This window comes from Apium graveolens, chromosome 5 (genome assembly GCF_009905375.1).
Source record: "Apium graveolens cultivar Ventura chromosome 5, ASM990537v1, whole genome shotgun sequence".
NCBI lineage: Eukaryota > Viridiplantae > Streptophyta > Magnoliopsida > Apiales > Apiaceae > Apium > Apium graveolens.
In genome coordinates, this window is record NC_133651.1 from 62,614,706 (window position 1) to 62,629,902 (window position 15,197).

Below are 15,197 nucleotides of genomic sequence, written 5' to 3' on the forward strand. Positions count from 1 at the left end.
GAGAAAGTTTGTTGCAACGAGGAGCTCTGAAAGTTGGGAGGTATCTGCTTAATTTTGTAGACTGCTTTACTTTGCTCTTCATGTTGTAACTAATTACGTTGATATGAATTTCACAATATGATGATTTTTATGCAGAGTCTTAGCAAAGAGCAAAGTGAGAGAGTAAGTGAGCGAAAATATCCGCACCGAACCTCAAGGAAAGGATACATCGGCTTGGAAGAAGAAGAAGTAAGAATTTAATATTATTTTTATAATTTTCATAACTGGAGCATGTTTTTTAATGTTTTTTATTTTTTCAAAAATAGGTGAAAGCAGGGCGGTTGGAGCCTGATGAAATACCCAATGCATCCATATTTTCGAAAATTGCTCGTACACCCTCAGAGGGCACTGTTATTAATGATGATTTGGAGGAGACATTTGAAAGAATTGTAAGTTTTTTATTTAACTTTCTTTTTAGTAGTACTCTGTGTTATTTTTGCAAGTACTCTGTTTTTCTTGCAAGTGCTCTATACTAATTTTTATGTCCTAACAGGATGACTTGATATAAAAGAAGCTCAAGGGTGAGTTCATTCCACATGGAAGTAAAGATGTGCTGTCTGTATCACTGAATACTCCCGAGCATTCAGGTCGGGTTCGGGGAGTCGGAAGCTTTGTAACTCCGACAGCATACTTCAAATTGCAAAAAGGAAAAGATAAAAGGACCAGAATCACCAAAGTTGAGTTTGAGAAAACAAAGAATGAGTTTGAGCAAACGAAAATGGAGTTCATGTCACAGATTACGGAGCTGAAGTCTGAGCTGAAAGCAGTGGTTACTGCATCGAAATTGCAATCGCCAATTTCTGACAAAGCAAGTTGTGGAGTACGAGAAAACGAAGAGGTTAATGAAATCAAGCATAAATTATTTCCTGAAATTGAAAAAAATTGACAGTGGATGAGAATGAAGATGATTGTGTTGCTCTTGATCATTTGGAGCCTTCGCCCCCCGAAAAAAAGGTAAAATATAGTTTATATAATGGTCAGTCAAGTATTGTTGATTTATGATGACAACAACATAATATAACATGTGCCCTGTCAATTTTAAATTTAGGAACCGCGAAAGTGCGAGTTGGCAGTGGACAATATTGAGAATGTAGTTGCGTTTGGTATGGTTTTCCCCCAAGATGGAATGTCTAGCTCAGTACATGGGGTGCCTCTGCAACCAGGATATGTGCGTGTTCAAGTGAACGGAATCATTAAGGAAGATGTCTTGGTCCCGGTCCCAATAGCTGGTGAAATAGAGACAATCCGCCAAGCAGTTGGTTCTCTGTTGGCATGGCCTGAAGATATGGTCATCTTTACCCCTGTCACCGGCCGCAATCTTGAGGTATACATGATAGTTGTATATTGTTAGTCCCTATTATTTTTTTGTAGAAATTTAAGGAGTGAAATGTCTTTATTAGATATAGTTTTTGATCATCTTTTATTTATTTTGTAGAAAAATAAAAATGAAGCAGTAAAGTCACGGAAGCCGCCGAAGAATGAAAATGTGTATTAAAAAATACATTCCCAGATGAAGAAATTGCAGCCAAGTGAAAATATTCCTCGGCGTTTCATGTTGTTGTACAAATATGCAGTCACAATTATGAAAGAAGCTAATGACTCAATTCAGATTCCATGTGGTGAAAAGGTGTTCAGAGTCGAGAAATTGATATATTTGTTGCATGAGAACGTAATGGCCTTGTTGGAGTTTAAAATGATTGGCCATGCCGCCATATCCACATATATGGCGTAAGTTGTTTTTTATTAGCTGATGAATCTTGTCTCGTATATCTAAAATATATTGGGAGGACCTAATTATAATGCATACTACTTATATATTTTTTTGCAGTTATTTGCAGACGGAGGTTCGTAAAAGAAAACATTCATATATGTTTGTCTTTCTCGATCCATCAGCCACATTTAAACTCAATGATGATTTTCAGAATTATATCATTACAAGGATGAGATCCGGACCCTCGCGCATATTTCTCCTGCCTCATAATGAAAGGTAAATTTTTGTGAGATATATAGTTAGTACAAATTATTGTACAATGCACATGTTCCTATATTTTTTAAATTCTCACTTTGATTTAATTTTTGGTAATTAAATAGTTACCACTGGATATTGACCATGATTTGGGAATCTGAAATATTTATTCTTAATCCGCTGCCTCATCAAAAGCGCTTTACTGCACTTGAAGAAGCCTTAGTGGGGTAATACAGTACTATCAATATATATATATATAATTTATATTTATGATTTTTTGGGTTTGACATTACTGGTTCCCTTATACAGAGCCATTAGATCTTACAATGCACAAATAGGGCGTGTGAACAAAAATCCTACAATTAAAAATCTCATTGTAAGTAGTTATGCATTCTTCGTAGTTTAATTTTTTCTTATTTTTATTATTGTTTGATCGACTATTCACTTATTTCTTATTATTGAAATAGGGATCACCAAAACAACCGGGTGGAAGTGAATGTGGCTATGTTGTCGTGAGATATATAAAAGATATATACGAAGATAAGGAAATGAAATTCTTATCGAAGGTATGCTTTAATTGACAGTTTCGATTGAATGTAGCGATTTACAAGTTCAGAATCTGCATTTGTGCTAATTTTTACAATGTTTTATGACTTCGTGTAATTTTCACAGTGGGGAGTTAAGTGTCGGAAGTCATACACAAAAGAGCAGCTGGATGAAGTGCGGTTCGAGACTCTTCAGTATATCCAAGAATTTGTGTAGTCGATGATGATCGACCATGATGACCGACCACATTACTCTGCCTTTATTTCAATGCCTTCTATCAGATGATCTTTGAACTTTATTTCGGGTACTTGTAATGTTATGTTGGTACTTATAACTATTGGTTTATGTTGATCTGGACTAGCTAGTTGGAATATAGGGGATAATTAGTAAATATAGTAGCTAAGTTATTCTGAAATGTTGTAGATTGTGGATGTTGCGATTTGTAGTTTAATTTTGTTGGTCGAATGTAGCAATGGCACAGAGCTAACGTATTATATAGTTGCGACCATTTTTGGGTCTGCTTTTGGTATTTTTTTGGTTTTTTTTGCAATTGGATTTGGATTTGCTTGAGGTTTGTTTAATTTGGCTAGTTAAATGTACAAACATAACACATCAGACAAAAACCTAAAATTCGATGTCTATAGTAAGCAAAAACATCAGTTGAATTGTTTGTATCTACAGAAAAATGATGTCTTTAATAACCTTTAACATCAGTTCTTTTCTGTATATTTGCAAAAAACCGATGTAATAAACACACAACAACAACGAAAAATAATTATTCTAACTGATGTTAAGGTTATACACAATGGCTAAAAACTGATTTCAAAATAGATGTCTATATGGTAAAAAAACTGTACACATTTTACATCAGTTATTCACCGTTGTGTATAAAGGTTCTTACATCGGTTAGCTAAAGTGGACTGATGTCTATAAAAATCTTTCACATCGCTTTTTTACATGCAGCCGTTGTAAAAGTCTACACCCCACAACGTCCAGGCTTAAGAAATTGATGTTTATACTAGTTTTAACATCATTTTTCTACCCTGACTGATGTAAAATAGAGTAGTAGACATCAGTTTGAGTGAGAAAAATGATGTAAATGCATGTAAACACCTTATGTATTATATGTTTAACTTGCTAAAAATCTCTAATTTTACCAATATACAAAACCTACTGACAGCTTCTACTTGTAAATTATGGTTAATACATCAGTCAGTTTAACAAAAACGATGTGTAAAGATATCTTTTACATCAGTTACTAACCGATGTTAAAAAGTGGGACTTTTCTCTACACCGATGAAGACATCGGTTCCATTTTTTTCAGACAACGACTAATAACTGATGTCTATTGACATATTTCTAGTAGTGCACATAATTTCAGTAGTAGCAGTAGCTAATGTCTTGTACTCCGCTTCAGCAGTGTTTAGGGAAGTACACTTTGTTTCTTAGATTACCAAGAAACTAACGCACCACCAAGAAACAAACAATACCTAGTTACAGAATGACCAGTAGAAGTGTGCCCATCCCTATCACTATCACAATACACATTGAGTTTCAAATCATTAGAAAAAGGGTTTTGGTTTAGGGTTTAATAACAACATAATTACATAAGGGGGTTGAATAAAATTCTGGTTACTTTTTGATTTTCTAGAAAAACTCTTTCTGAAATATACAACAGTGTTTGTGAATATGCAAGAATGCAGATAAAACTTTTAAAGTATTCTACTAACACAAAGTAAATAAACACAAGTTTCAAAACTTTATGGTGAATCTGTCTTTCCACCAGAGATGTTGTTGTGCAAGACATGCATGTATGATAACAAGACTAAGTCACATTGACAACCCTGAGATTTAGTTGGTTGATAATCAATTTTGTATTTTGTATTGTATTACTTGAGTCTGTAAAAAGGTTAGAAGATTAGACTGGAATATTTTCTGTAAACAGATTCAAGCTAAGGAATAAACTTTGGAAGAAGATCAAGCCATGATCATGCCTCGGAAAAAAGTGAAGAAGCTTGGAGTTGAATAAAACTGTTCAATGAAAAATATTTTAAGTCAAGATATCTACAAGTCACAGAGCAAGCAATATCGAGAAGTCATTCGAAAAGTCCACAATATTTTTAAGAACACAAAATTTTTAGCAAGACAAACTTAATTAATACAAATTAAGTGAGTTTTGAAATATTGTGCTTGTTGTTTTATTTCTGCTAACACAATATCTCTGCAAGTTAGAAACTGCCGTGTTCACCTAAAATCCAAACTGTTTAAAAAGGCTAAAATCCAGAAAACACATTCACCCCCTGTGTTGTACTCGATAGCTAACAAGTGGTATTAGAGCAAAATATGAAAGTAAACTGATAAATATCTTGGAAGTATGAGTGTACAAAAGATAAGCAATATCAAGATATTAGCCTTTGATAAAATCTAATATACAAATTGAAAAAGAAGATGATGTTGTTCATAAGGATGGCCAATCGACTGTATATCCTGATTCTCAAGAATGACCCTTTTACTCCCATGGAAAGGGTTGAGGAATCTAATGATGGAGACATGGTCATCCCAGCTCATTATGCTTCTAAAGATCCCTCAAAATACACTGAATCTGAAAAGGAAAAAGTCTCTATGGATAATGGCCTGCAGTTTCTGATAGAGTCACTTGAAAATGTCATGTACAACAATATTGTCGACTGTGACACATCCAAACAGATCTGGGAAAAGATTGAGATTCTGCGTGAGCGTACAGAAGAAGTAAGATCAAATCAAAGGAGAATACTGGTGTCTCGGTATGAGGGTTTTATTGCAAAGCCAAAAGAAGGAATTGATAAAGTTTTTGAAAGGTTTAACAATTTGATAAATGACTTGCAACTTCAGGATAAATATTATGAAGCTGAGGAGGGTAACCTAAAGTTCTTGCTAGCTCTTCCTGACCATCTTGAACAAAAAATATTAGCTATTAGAGAAGGAAAAGACTTGAGCAGAATGACACTGGAAGTGTTATATGGGATCTTGAAAGCTTATGAGCTTGAAATGTTGCAAAGAAATTCATCAAAGGAAAACCAAGGACATGTGGTTGATGGTTCCAGTGCCTTAGTTGTTAATAAAAATGAAGCAAGTGAAGATGAATAAGATGCTTAAGCTCCAGTCGTTCATGCTGTGGAGCAAAAGAACAAAGGACCTCAAAAACAAGTTGTTTTGGAGCTAGAGGAAGATAAATTCTACACCCTTGATGAGTTAGATTGTAACACCCCCAAATCTGGGGTCGGGGATCTGGGTTGTCACGAGTTCCATTTCCCTTAACAACACTTAATCTAAATAAATAACCAATTATCGCGTACTGTGACCCCACAATATACATACACACCATAAGTTATAGTCTCAGAGATGAATACCAAAATAACGCAAGTCATTTTATTCCACGATTATAAGTCACTACACCTCAAAAGGGTTTCTGAATAAATTTACATATTTTTTGCCATTATTACAATTCATAAATATACATAAGTCTGGTACATCAAAAGTTGAAAGCCTAGCCTATTGGTAGTTCCTACCTTAGCTACAACGGCATCAACGCCTACACGAAACTGCGGAACATTTCCTATCCGCTTGCGAATTGGGAGCTTGGTCCTGTTCATCTTGTCTAGCTGTTGTTGTGTGATGAAAGAATAAAGCAAGGGTGAGCAACAAGCCCACTGAAATAACATGTATAATAATTAACAATATAAAGCACTTTCATAGTACTCATGAAAGTCTTGGTTAAGCAAAAATGAACCAAGTTTGATATCTTAATGCGACGAAGTCGCAAAATATTCAGTATATATATACATATATACTTTTCAAAATCTTTGAAATCCTATGACATGTATAATATACACAGAGTTCCGGTTTATAACTGTATAAAATATCGTTGCAAGGTGATCTCATATATCTAACCCTGTCTCAACGTTTTTCTGAAAATCTTAGTCGTGAATAAGATAATCATTAACTAGATATAAGTTGAAAAGATGAAGTTACAAGATACTCCAATATACTTATATCTTTTCCGAATACTACTCGAACTACCACCGTTCAAGCTATAATCAGTTTCAAAAGTTCATCCCATAGATGAGACTACAAGATAAGACTTGAATAGATTCAATCTTTGAAATATTATTTGAAAGAATGAAGTTACGAGATACTTCATTAGTCCCGATATATATATACACCTATATATATACATTTCATACACTCTTCTGCTATGAAAGTATAAGTAGAGTTGTCATTCCCAAGAATTTTGGAAAGAAGAAACGTTGGCAAAAACCTGATATCTTACTGATCAGGAAAGGATACCAATTAAGTCACATTTTCTACTAGTAGATGGATGAATCCCCCACTGGTCATCACCCTGGCCGCATTAGGACCTTATGCTAGACTGCCACTCAGTCACTTACGCATTGATGGACTCCCACTGAGCCACTTACACTTTCATGGACCCCCACTGAGCCCATGTTTCTTATGCCGACGCATTTTGATTGGGCTTATTTCCCGAATATTGGGCAAGTAATCAAACTCTTTTATCAAGTTAGCAACTTCGTTGCTCCAAAAATACACCACGGAGCCGGATCCCTTAGGTTTTGAGCGAGTATTTAAGTCCCCTTCGAAAGGAAGATCTTAAATCTGAAAATGAGTTTTGGGATCCACTCTAACTTTTAAAAACATTTTGAAGACTCGAATATATTTTAAATACTGTTTAGAGTAATGATGATTTAATAAAATAAATCATTCCCGATATGTTAGAAAATATCTGAAGATTATTATTTAAATAATATTCCCATAAGGATAATCTTTATAAAAATAATTGAAGTAGAAGTTTTAAAACTCATACTTGAAATGAATAATGAATAACAAAAGATATACTTATACGAAAGTACGATCTTTATTTGAATAATCGAAAATAAGTTTGATTATTATTCAAAACTATCGAATATACCTTATCCGATTAATAGTTATAGAAAAGTATATATATACATATAAATATATATATATATACATATATATATTGTTGTGTATATAATGTGAACTTGATGATTTTATTAACAAAACACCTTGGTAGATTTTACTTAGTGAAAATGTAGCACTCGCCGGATAAGGATTATAGTCCCGACGGATAACTCACTTTAGTCCCGATGGATGATGACTTATTATCCATCGAGTGAGTAGCTTATGTAACAATAAGTCTGTAGCACATTTCTGCATACACATTGTTTAGAATCTGTAGTAGTACCTAAGTCATGTTGACTTTAACTAGATATGCAGAATAAGTTGGTTAATTGTACATAGATGATGTCTTGTAATTCTGCATAAATGAAATGAAGTCAAGTGCCTGATTGCTATCCGACGGATAAACAACAATGGATTCGACGGATGATCAACAACCCGACGGATGATCATTAACTCGACGGATGATCATGAACCCGACGGATAAAGAATTCAAATATCTGTTGACAGTGACAACACAGTCACATGCGTCGAGTGTATGCAAATGGAATGTGGTAGCCTATTCAACTAGGTTTCGAGAACAAAGAAGCATTGCCATTTCCATGCTATTATGAAGATATTCAAATATGCTGGAATAGAGTAATGAAGTAGCATTGTATTAGACTTGATAGTTTTTGTTTTATTATCTTGTCTTATTGCTTTGTAATCTTGGTGATATATAAACCAAGAAGCAACAAATAGAATAGCAACTAAGGAAGTAAGTAACCAAGAGAGAAACATTTGTAAACTGCATTCTTAGCATTTCTCTCATTCTTAGTTGTTATAATTTTGTAAGCAGCTGTGAGCTTTTTGCACACAGAGTTCTCTTGATATATATTATATATCTCTGGTGGAATCATTCAAATCCACCAGAAAGTTTTTAAAGACTCTTGTTTTTAATTACTTGTGTTTTGATTCATTTCAAGTAACTATTCCGCATTCTGCTAATCAATTCACACTTATATATATATCTGAGTTGGAACATTTTTATTCAAGAAAAAGTTCCAAGAATTCCATTCAACCCCCCTTCTGTAATTCTTGTTACATTGTTAAGGGACTAACAATTGGTATCAGAGCAAGCTCTTGAAGAACAAAGAGTTTAAAGATAAAAACAATACAGCAAGATGAAGAAGAAGGATGTTGGAGTCAAGATTCCTTTTCTGGATAAAGATAATTACCATCATTGGAAGGTAAAGATGCATCTTCATTTGCTTTCTCAAGATGAGGCCTATGTGGACTGCATAGAAAGAGGCCCTCATGTACCAATGAGAGCTGCAACTGGAAATGAGCCATCTGTCCCCAAGCCAAGGCATGAATGGTCTGACCCTGACATTGAACAAGTCAGGAAGGATAAAAAGGCCATGAATATCCTGTTTAATGGAGTTGATGGTGATATGTTTGACAACATTATCAACTGCAAAACTGCCAAGGATGTTTGGGATACAATATAGATCATCTGTGATGGCACTGAGCAAGTTAGAGAAAACAAGATGCAGCTACTGATTCAGCAATATGAGCATTTTCATAATGAAGAAAGTGAGTCACTCACTGACATTTTTAGTAGGTTTCAAAAACTGCTAAATGCTCTAAAGTTGCATGGAAGAGTCTATCAGACAAAAGACTCCAATATGAAATTCCTTAGATCTCTTCCAAAGGAATGGAAACCAATAACAGTCTCATTGAGAAACTCACAAGATTATAAGGAGTTTACTTTGGAGAGACTGTATGGCATCTTGAAAACATATGAGCTTGAAATAGAGTAAGATGAGAGGATGGAGAGAGGAAAGAAGAAAGGAGGGTCCATTGCACTAATTGCTGAGTTAGAGAAGGAGAAGGAGATGAAGATGGAAGCTATTGAATCAACTTCAAGTGTCTGTGAAAACAAGGGCAAGGGGCTTGCAGTAGAAAGTGAAGATTCTTTGAGCCAAGATGACATGAAAGACATTGATGAACATTTAGCATTTCTTTCCAGAAGATTTGCCAAGCTCAAGTTTAAAAAGAACTTTGGAGCAGCCAAGCCAAATAGAAACATGCTGGATAAATCAAAATTTAAATGTTTCAAATGTGGCTTGGCAGGGCACTTTTCTAGTGAGTGTAGAAAGTCAGATTCCAGCAAGAAAAAGTTTGAGCCTGTGGATTATAAGCAAAAATACTTTGAGCTGCTCAAACAAAAGGAAAGGGATTTCTTTACACAAGAAAACGATTGGGTAGCAGATGGTCTAGATGAAGATGAAGATGTCAACTATGTTAATCTAGCCCTAATGGCCAAGTCTGATGAAACAGAAATAAGTTCTTCAAGTAATCAGGTAATTACTACAAACCTTGCACATTTATCTAAAGCTGAGTGTAATGATGCTATAAATGACATGTCTACAGAGTTATATCATTTGTGTGTTACACTTAAGTCTCTTACTAAAGAAAATGCTAAAATCAAAGAAAACAATTTGTTTTTGAGTGAGAGAAATAATGTGCTAGAGTCTCAGTTCATTGATTTTAAAAAATTAAAAATTGAGTGTAAGATTGTCAAGGAGGAATTAACCGAGTCCTTGAAGAAAGAAGAAATTTTGAAGAAGCAGCTCGAGCGTGAACATGAGGTGATTAAGGCATGGAAAATATCTAGAGATGTCCATGCTCAAATCACCAAAGTTCAAGGAATCGAGTCCTTCTGTGATGCAGCCTGGAAAAAGAACAAGGAGAGACTAGAACCAAATTTGGTGGATGGAGTGCTAACAGATGTAGACTCGACGGATGATGAGGGTCATCCGTCGGATAACAAAAAGGGTTATCCGTCAACTGATGAAAATCCTCATCCATCGGCTGTAAGCAAGCCTATCAGTAAAGCCAAACTTGTTAAGCTTAATGAAAAGTATGGATCTGTTTCCAAGAACTTTGTTCCAGGAGAATCGAGTCAAGTTAAGAAAGGGAAAAAGGCTAATGTTGGTCACATGACTGTCAAACAATTAAGTGACAGACTTGAAAAGATTGAGGTTAAAACAGAGGCTAATAAGAAAAAGAATAGAAATGGTAAAGTAGGAATTAACAAACACAATAACTACACACCTGATAAATATGCTCCAAGAAAAATCTGTATCAAGTGTGGTAGTGTAAATCATTTGTCTGTTAATTGCAAATCTGCCATGCCTACTTCCATGACTGTGCCACCTCACTTTCCCAACATAAATGCCATGCCTCCCATGCCTATGAATGCTATGTCTACATAGAAGATGAATGCACAATTTGCTAATATGCCATTTGCACCTAATTCTTATTATGCTGCATTTAGTATGCCACAAATGCCACTTAGCATGCCTTGTGATAGCATGCCATTTCCTGTTGATTATAATATGCCATTTCTTGTTAAGTGGAAAAAGGCAACTCAGAAGCCTGTGTTGTGACTAACAAAAGAAGCAACAAAGTGGTTCTCACTGGTGTGCAAAAAGGAAATGTGTACCTAGCTGATTTCAACTCATCTAATGCACAATCTGTTACTTGTCTTCTCAGTAAAGCAAGTCAGGATGAAAGTTGACTATGGCACAAGAAACTATCCCATTTAAACTTCAAGACCATGAATGAGCTAGTAAAGAAAGAACTGGTTAGAGGCATTCCTCTAGTGGAGTTTTCTAAGGATGGACTGTGTGACGCCTGCCAAAAAGGGAAGCAGATTAAAGCATCATTCAGGAAGAAACTTGATTCAACAATTGAAAAACCTTTGCAACTACTACACATGGATTTGTTTGGACCAGTCAATGTGTTGTCCATTTCAAGGAAAAGATTTTGCCTAGTAATTGTAGATGCTTTCTCAAAGTTCTCTTGGATATATTTCCTAAAGTCTAAAGATGAGGCTAGTGAAATCATCATCAATCACATAAGGCAAGTCAATAATCATCCTGATTTCAAGGTTAGAAGAATCAGGAGTGACAATGGAACTGAGTTCAAGAATTTTGTCATGAGAGCATTTTGTGAGGAAAATGGGATTCTGCACGATTTTTCAGCAGCAAGAACTCCACAACAGAATGAAGTAGTGGAAAGGAAGAAAAGATCACTTATTGAAGCTGCCAAGACAATGCTTGAAGAATCTAAACTGCCAACCTATTTCTGGGCTGAAGCTGTAAATACTGCATGCTACACTCAGAATATTTCCCTGGTTAATCAAGCAAGATGCATGACTCCCTATCAAGTGTTCAAGAACAAGAAGCCAACTCTAAATTTTCTTCATGTCTTTGGCTGCAAATGCTATATTCTGAGAAATCAAACTGACCAAAATGGGAAGTTTGATGCTAAAGCAGATGAAGGAATTTTTGTTGGATATGCTGTTGGTAAAGCATATAGAGTCTACAATCTAAGAACCAACATTGTTGTGGAATCAATACATGTTGTGTTTGATGATAAAAAGATTGAAGGACTGAAAGATGGAGATTACCATGAGAGTCTCAAATTTGACAATGTGGAGATGGTTAGTGATGACAGTGCTGATGAAAGTGATCAAGAAACAGTATCAAAGAATAATGCAGAAAAATCCACTACCAATGAAGCACAAAACTCAACATCTATCGAGTTGCATAATACTTCATCCGTCGGGAAGCAATCTGCTTTATCCGTCGGGAGACAACCAGCTTCATCCGTCGGTACTCAAAATTCACCATCCGTCGGGTTATCAAGAGAAGCTGGAAATCAGAATAGATCACCTGCAGAAAGTTCCCCTTTCTCAAATCAAAGATCCACAAACTCAGGGGGAGTTTCCAGCAATCAAAGCTCAATCACACATCAAGACAACAATGAAGAATCTTCATCTACAGCTAATCTACCTCAATAAAGGAAATGGATAAAAGATCACCCATTCGAGCTCATAATTGATGATGTTTCTTCTAGAATTCAAACCAGGAAAGCAACTCAGGAAGAATGTCTATACAGCAGCTTCCTCTCTAAGGAAGAACCAAAGAAGGTAGAAGAAGCTTTGTTGGATCCTGATTGGATTTTAGCTATGCAGGAGGAGCTAAACCAATTTGAAAGGAATAATGTATGGAAGCTGGTGCCCAAGCCTAAAGGAAAGAATCCAATAGACACCAAATGGGTATTCAGAAACAAGATGGATGAAAATGGCATAGTAGTCAGGAATAAAGCTAGATTGGTTGCTAAGGGCTATTGTCAACAAGAAGGAATAGATTTTGATGAAACATTTGCTCCTGTTGCAAGACTTGAAGCCATCAGAATCTTCTTAGCCTATGCAGCTGATGCCAATTTTAAGGTCTATCAAATGGATGTCAAAAGTGCCTTTCTGAATGGAGATTTGGAGGAGGAAGTCTATGTCAGTCAACCCCCTGGTTTTAAAGATCCAAACTTTCCAGAACATGTCTATTATCTTTTGAAAGCACTTTATGGACTGAAGCAAGCACCTAGAGCCTGGTATTTCTCACAAGAGGTACTGTAGATAAAACTTTATTCTTTAGAAATGTTATTGGCTCTAGTATACTTGTTCAAATTTATGTAGATGACATTATTTTTGGCTCTACAGATGAGAAACTTTGCAAAAAGTTTTCCAAATTGATGCAAAGTAAGTATGAAATGAGTATGATGGGAGAACTAACCTACTTTCTTGGTTTGCAAGTTAAACAAGTTAGTGATGGAATATTCATTAGTCAAACTAAATATATTTTTGATCTTTTAAAGAAGTTTGATCTAATGGATTGCACATCTACAAAAACTCCCATGGCTACTGCAACTAAGCTTGAATTAATCACTACTGAAAAGTCTGTGGATATTTCAAGTTATAGGGGCATGGTTGGCTCACTTCTGTACTTAACAGCTAGTAGGCCAGATATAATATTTGCTACATATTTATGTGCTAAATTTCAGGCTGTCCTAGAGAATCTCACTTAATAGCTATTAAGAGAATTTTCAGATATCTCAAGGGAACACCAAAACTTGGCATTTGGTACCCTAGAGATTCTGGTTTTGATCTAACTGGTTATTCAGATGCAGATTATGCAGGTTGTAGAATTAATAGAAAAAGTATAATAGGAACCTGTCAATTTATAGGAAACAAGCTCGTGTCCTGGTTCAGTAAAAAGCAAAATTCAGTTTCTACTTCTACAGCTGAAGCTGAATATATTGTTGCTGGCAGTTGCTGTGCACAAATTTTATGGATGAAAAATCAATTGCTAGACTATGTTTTGCAAGTTGAAAGGATTCCTATTTTCTGTGATAACACAAGTGCAATTGCCATCACTGAAAATCCAGTACAACATTCAAGGACAAAGCACATAGATATCAAGTACCACTTCATAAGGTAACATGTAATGAATGGTACTGTGGAACTACATTTTGTTCCAAGTGAGAAGCAGCTTGCAGATATTTTTACCAAGCCACTGGATGAATCCACCTTTTCAAGGTTGGTAAGTGAGTTAGGTATGCTTAATTATTCTTAAATCCTTATGAGATAATTTGCAAGTTGTAATGCAACCAGAAATTTAATTGATTTTTCAGTCTTGGATGAAATTTTGGCTAAGTCAAAATTTACATCTCGACGGATGATCTTTATCTATCGAGTTTGATCATCCGTCGGCATACTATTTGCTAATAAAAATCAATTATTTTTCTGGAATATTTTATGACTCGACGGATAACAGTTTATCCTCATCCGTCGAATTGTCTTAATCTTAGCCGTTAATTCCCTGAACATTATCCATCGAGTATACTTATAGTTTGTAAGCATAACACGACGTATAATGGGTGGAATTTTTACAGTTTATTTTTAAACGGTTATTTTACGCAATTTTAATTGGTTACTTTATTTTACTTTATTATTTTTAGCAGCTATTTTTGAGATAGTATAAAAGCTTATTTCATTTATATTGCTTTTCTTTTATCATTCTCAAATCAACTGCTTCAATTTCTTTCTCTTTCAAAACACTTACTCTCTCTTCAAGCTCTTATTCTCTAACAATGGCGCCCGTTGTCAAGATTATGTCTCAAACTGGGTATATTTATGAGAAGAACAATTTCACTGCACTAGTAAACAAGGGGATTCAGCAATCTGGTGACTATCAGAAGATGACGGACTTTGTGAAGAATTACAAGCTTAGCTATACCATGCTGGAATCTCCCACAATCTTTTGTGAAGTTGTTGAAGAGATGTGGACCACTGCTACATACAACTCAACAGATAAGACTATCACTCTAACCATTAAAGGTAAAGAATTATGTATTAATAGTGATGTTATAAAAGCATGTTTCAAGATTCCTGATAACACTGTGACCTCACCATACACTGACACTGATATAATCAATATCCTTAATTCCATGAACTATGCTCTTTCTACTTCTAAGTTGAGTGACATTAGGAGATTGGGTCTTAGGAAAGAATGGAGTTTTATGTGTGATATAGTGACCAAGGTCTTTTCTGGTAAAGTCAGTAATTTTGATCCAGTCAATATCTCCATGCTTAATATGCTCTACATGCTAGTTACAGATAGGTTCTATAATTTTAGTGACCTTGTTCTATTTTAGTTGGGATTAAAACCAGGAGAGTTAAATAAGAGAGGTAAAAATGTGTATTATGCTAGATTCTTTATGCTGTTAGCTAACCACCTCAGTGAAGAAATTGTGCTTGAGAACCCAAACAACAAATTAGATT

At 35.1% G+C, this 15,197-nt stretch overlaps 2 long non-coding RNA genes across 2 annotated transcripts; both read left to right on the forward strand.

The window, feature by feature from the left end:
- Window positions 1–538: 538 nt before the first annotated feature.
- LOC141724650 (uncharacterized) lies at window positions 539–1,633 on the forward strand. The gene is made up of 3 exons (XR_012576837.1): window positions 539–993; window positions 1,088–1,363; window positions 1,475–1,633. It is a non-coding gene; the product is annotated as an uncharacterized LOC141724650 (long non-coding RNA).
- A 495-nt stretch (window positions 1,634–2,128) lies between these two features.
- Window positions 2,129–2,571, forward strand: LOC141659653 (uncharacterized). Its single transcript, XR_012549851.1, has 3 exons — window positions 2,129–2,232; window positions 2,315–2,381; window positions 2,473–2,571. It is a non-coding gene; the product is annotated as an uncharacterized LOC141659653 (long non-coding RNA).
- The last annotated feature ends 12,626 nt before the right edge of the window (window positions 2,572–15,197 follow it).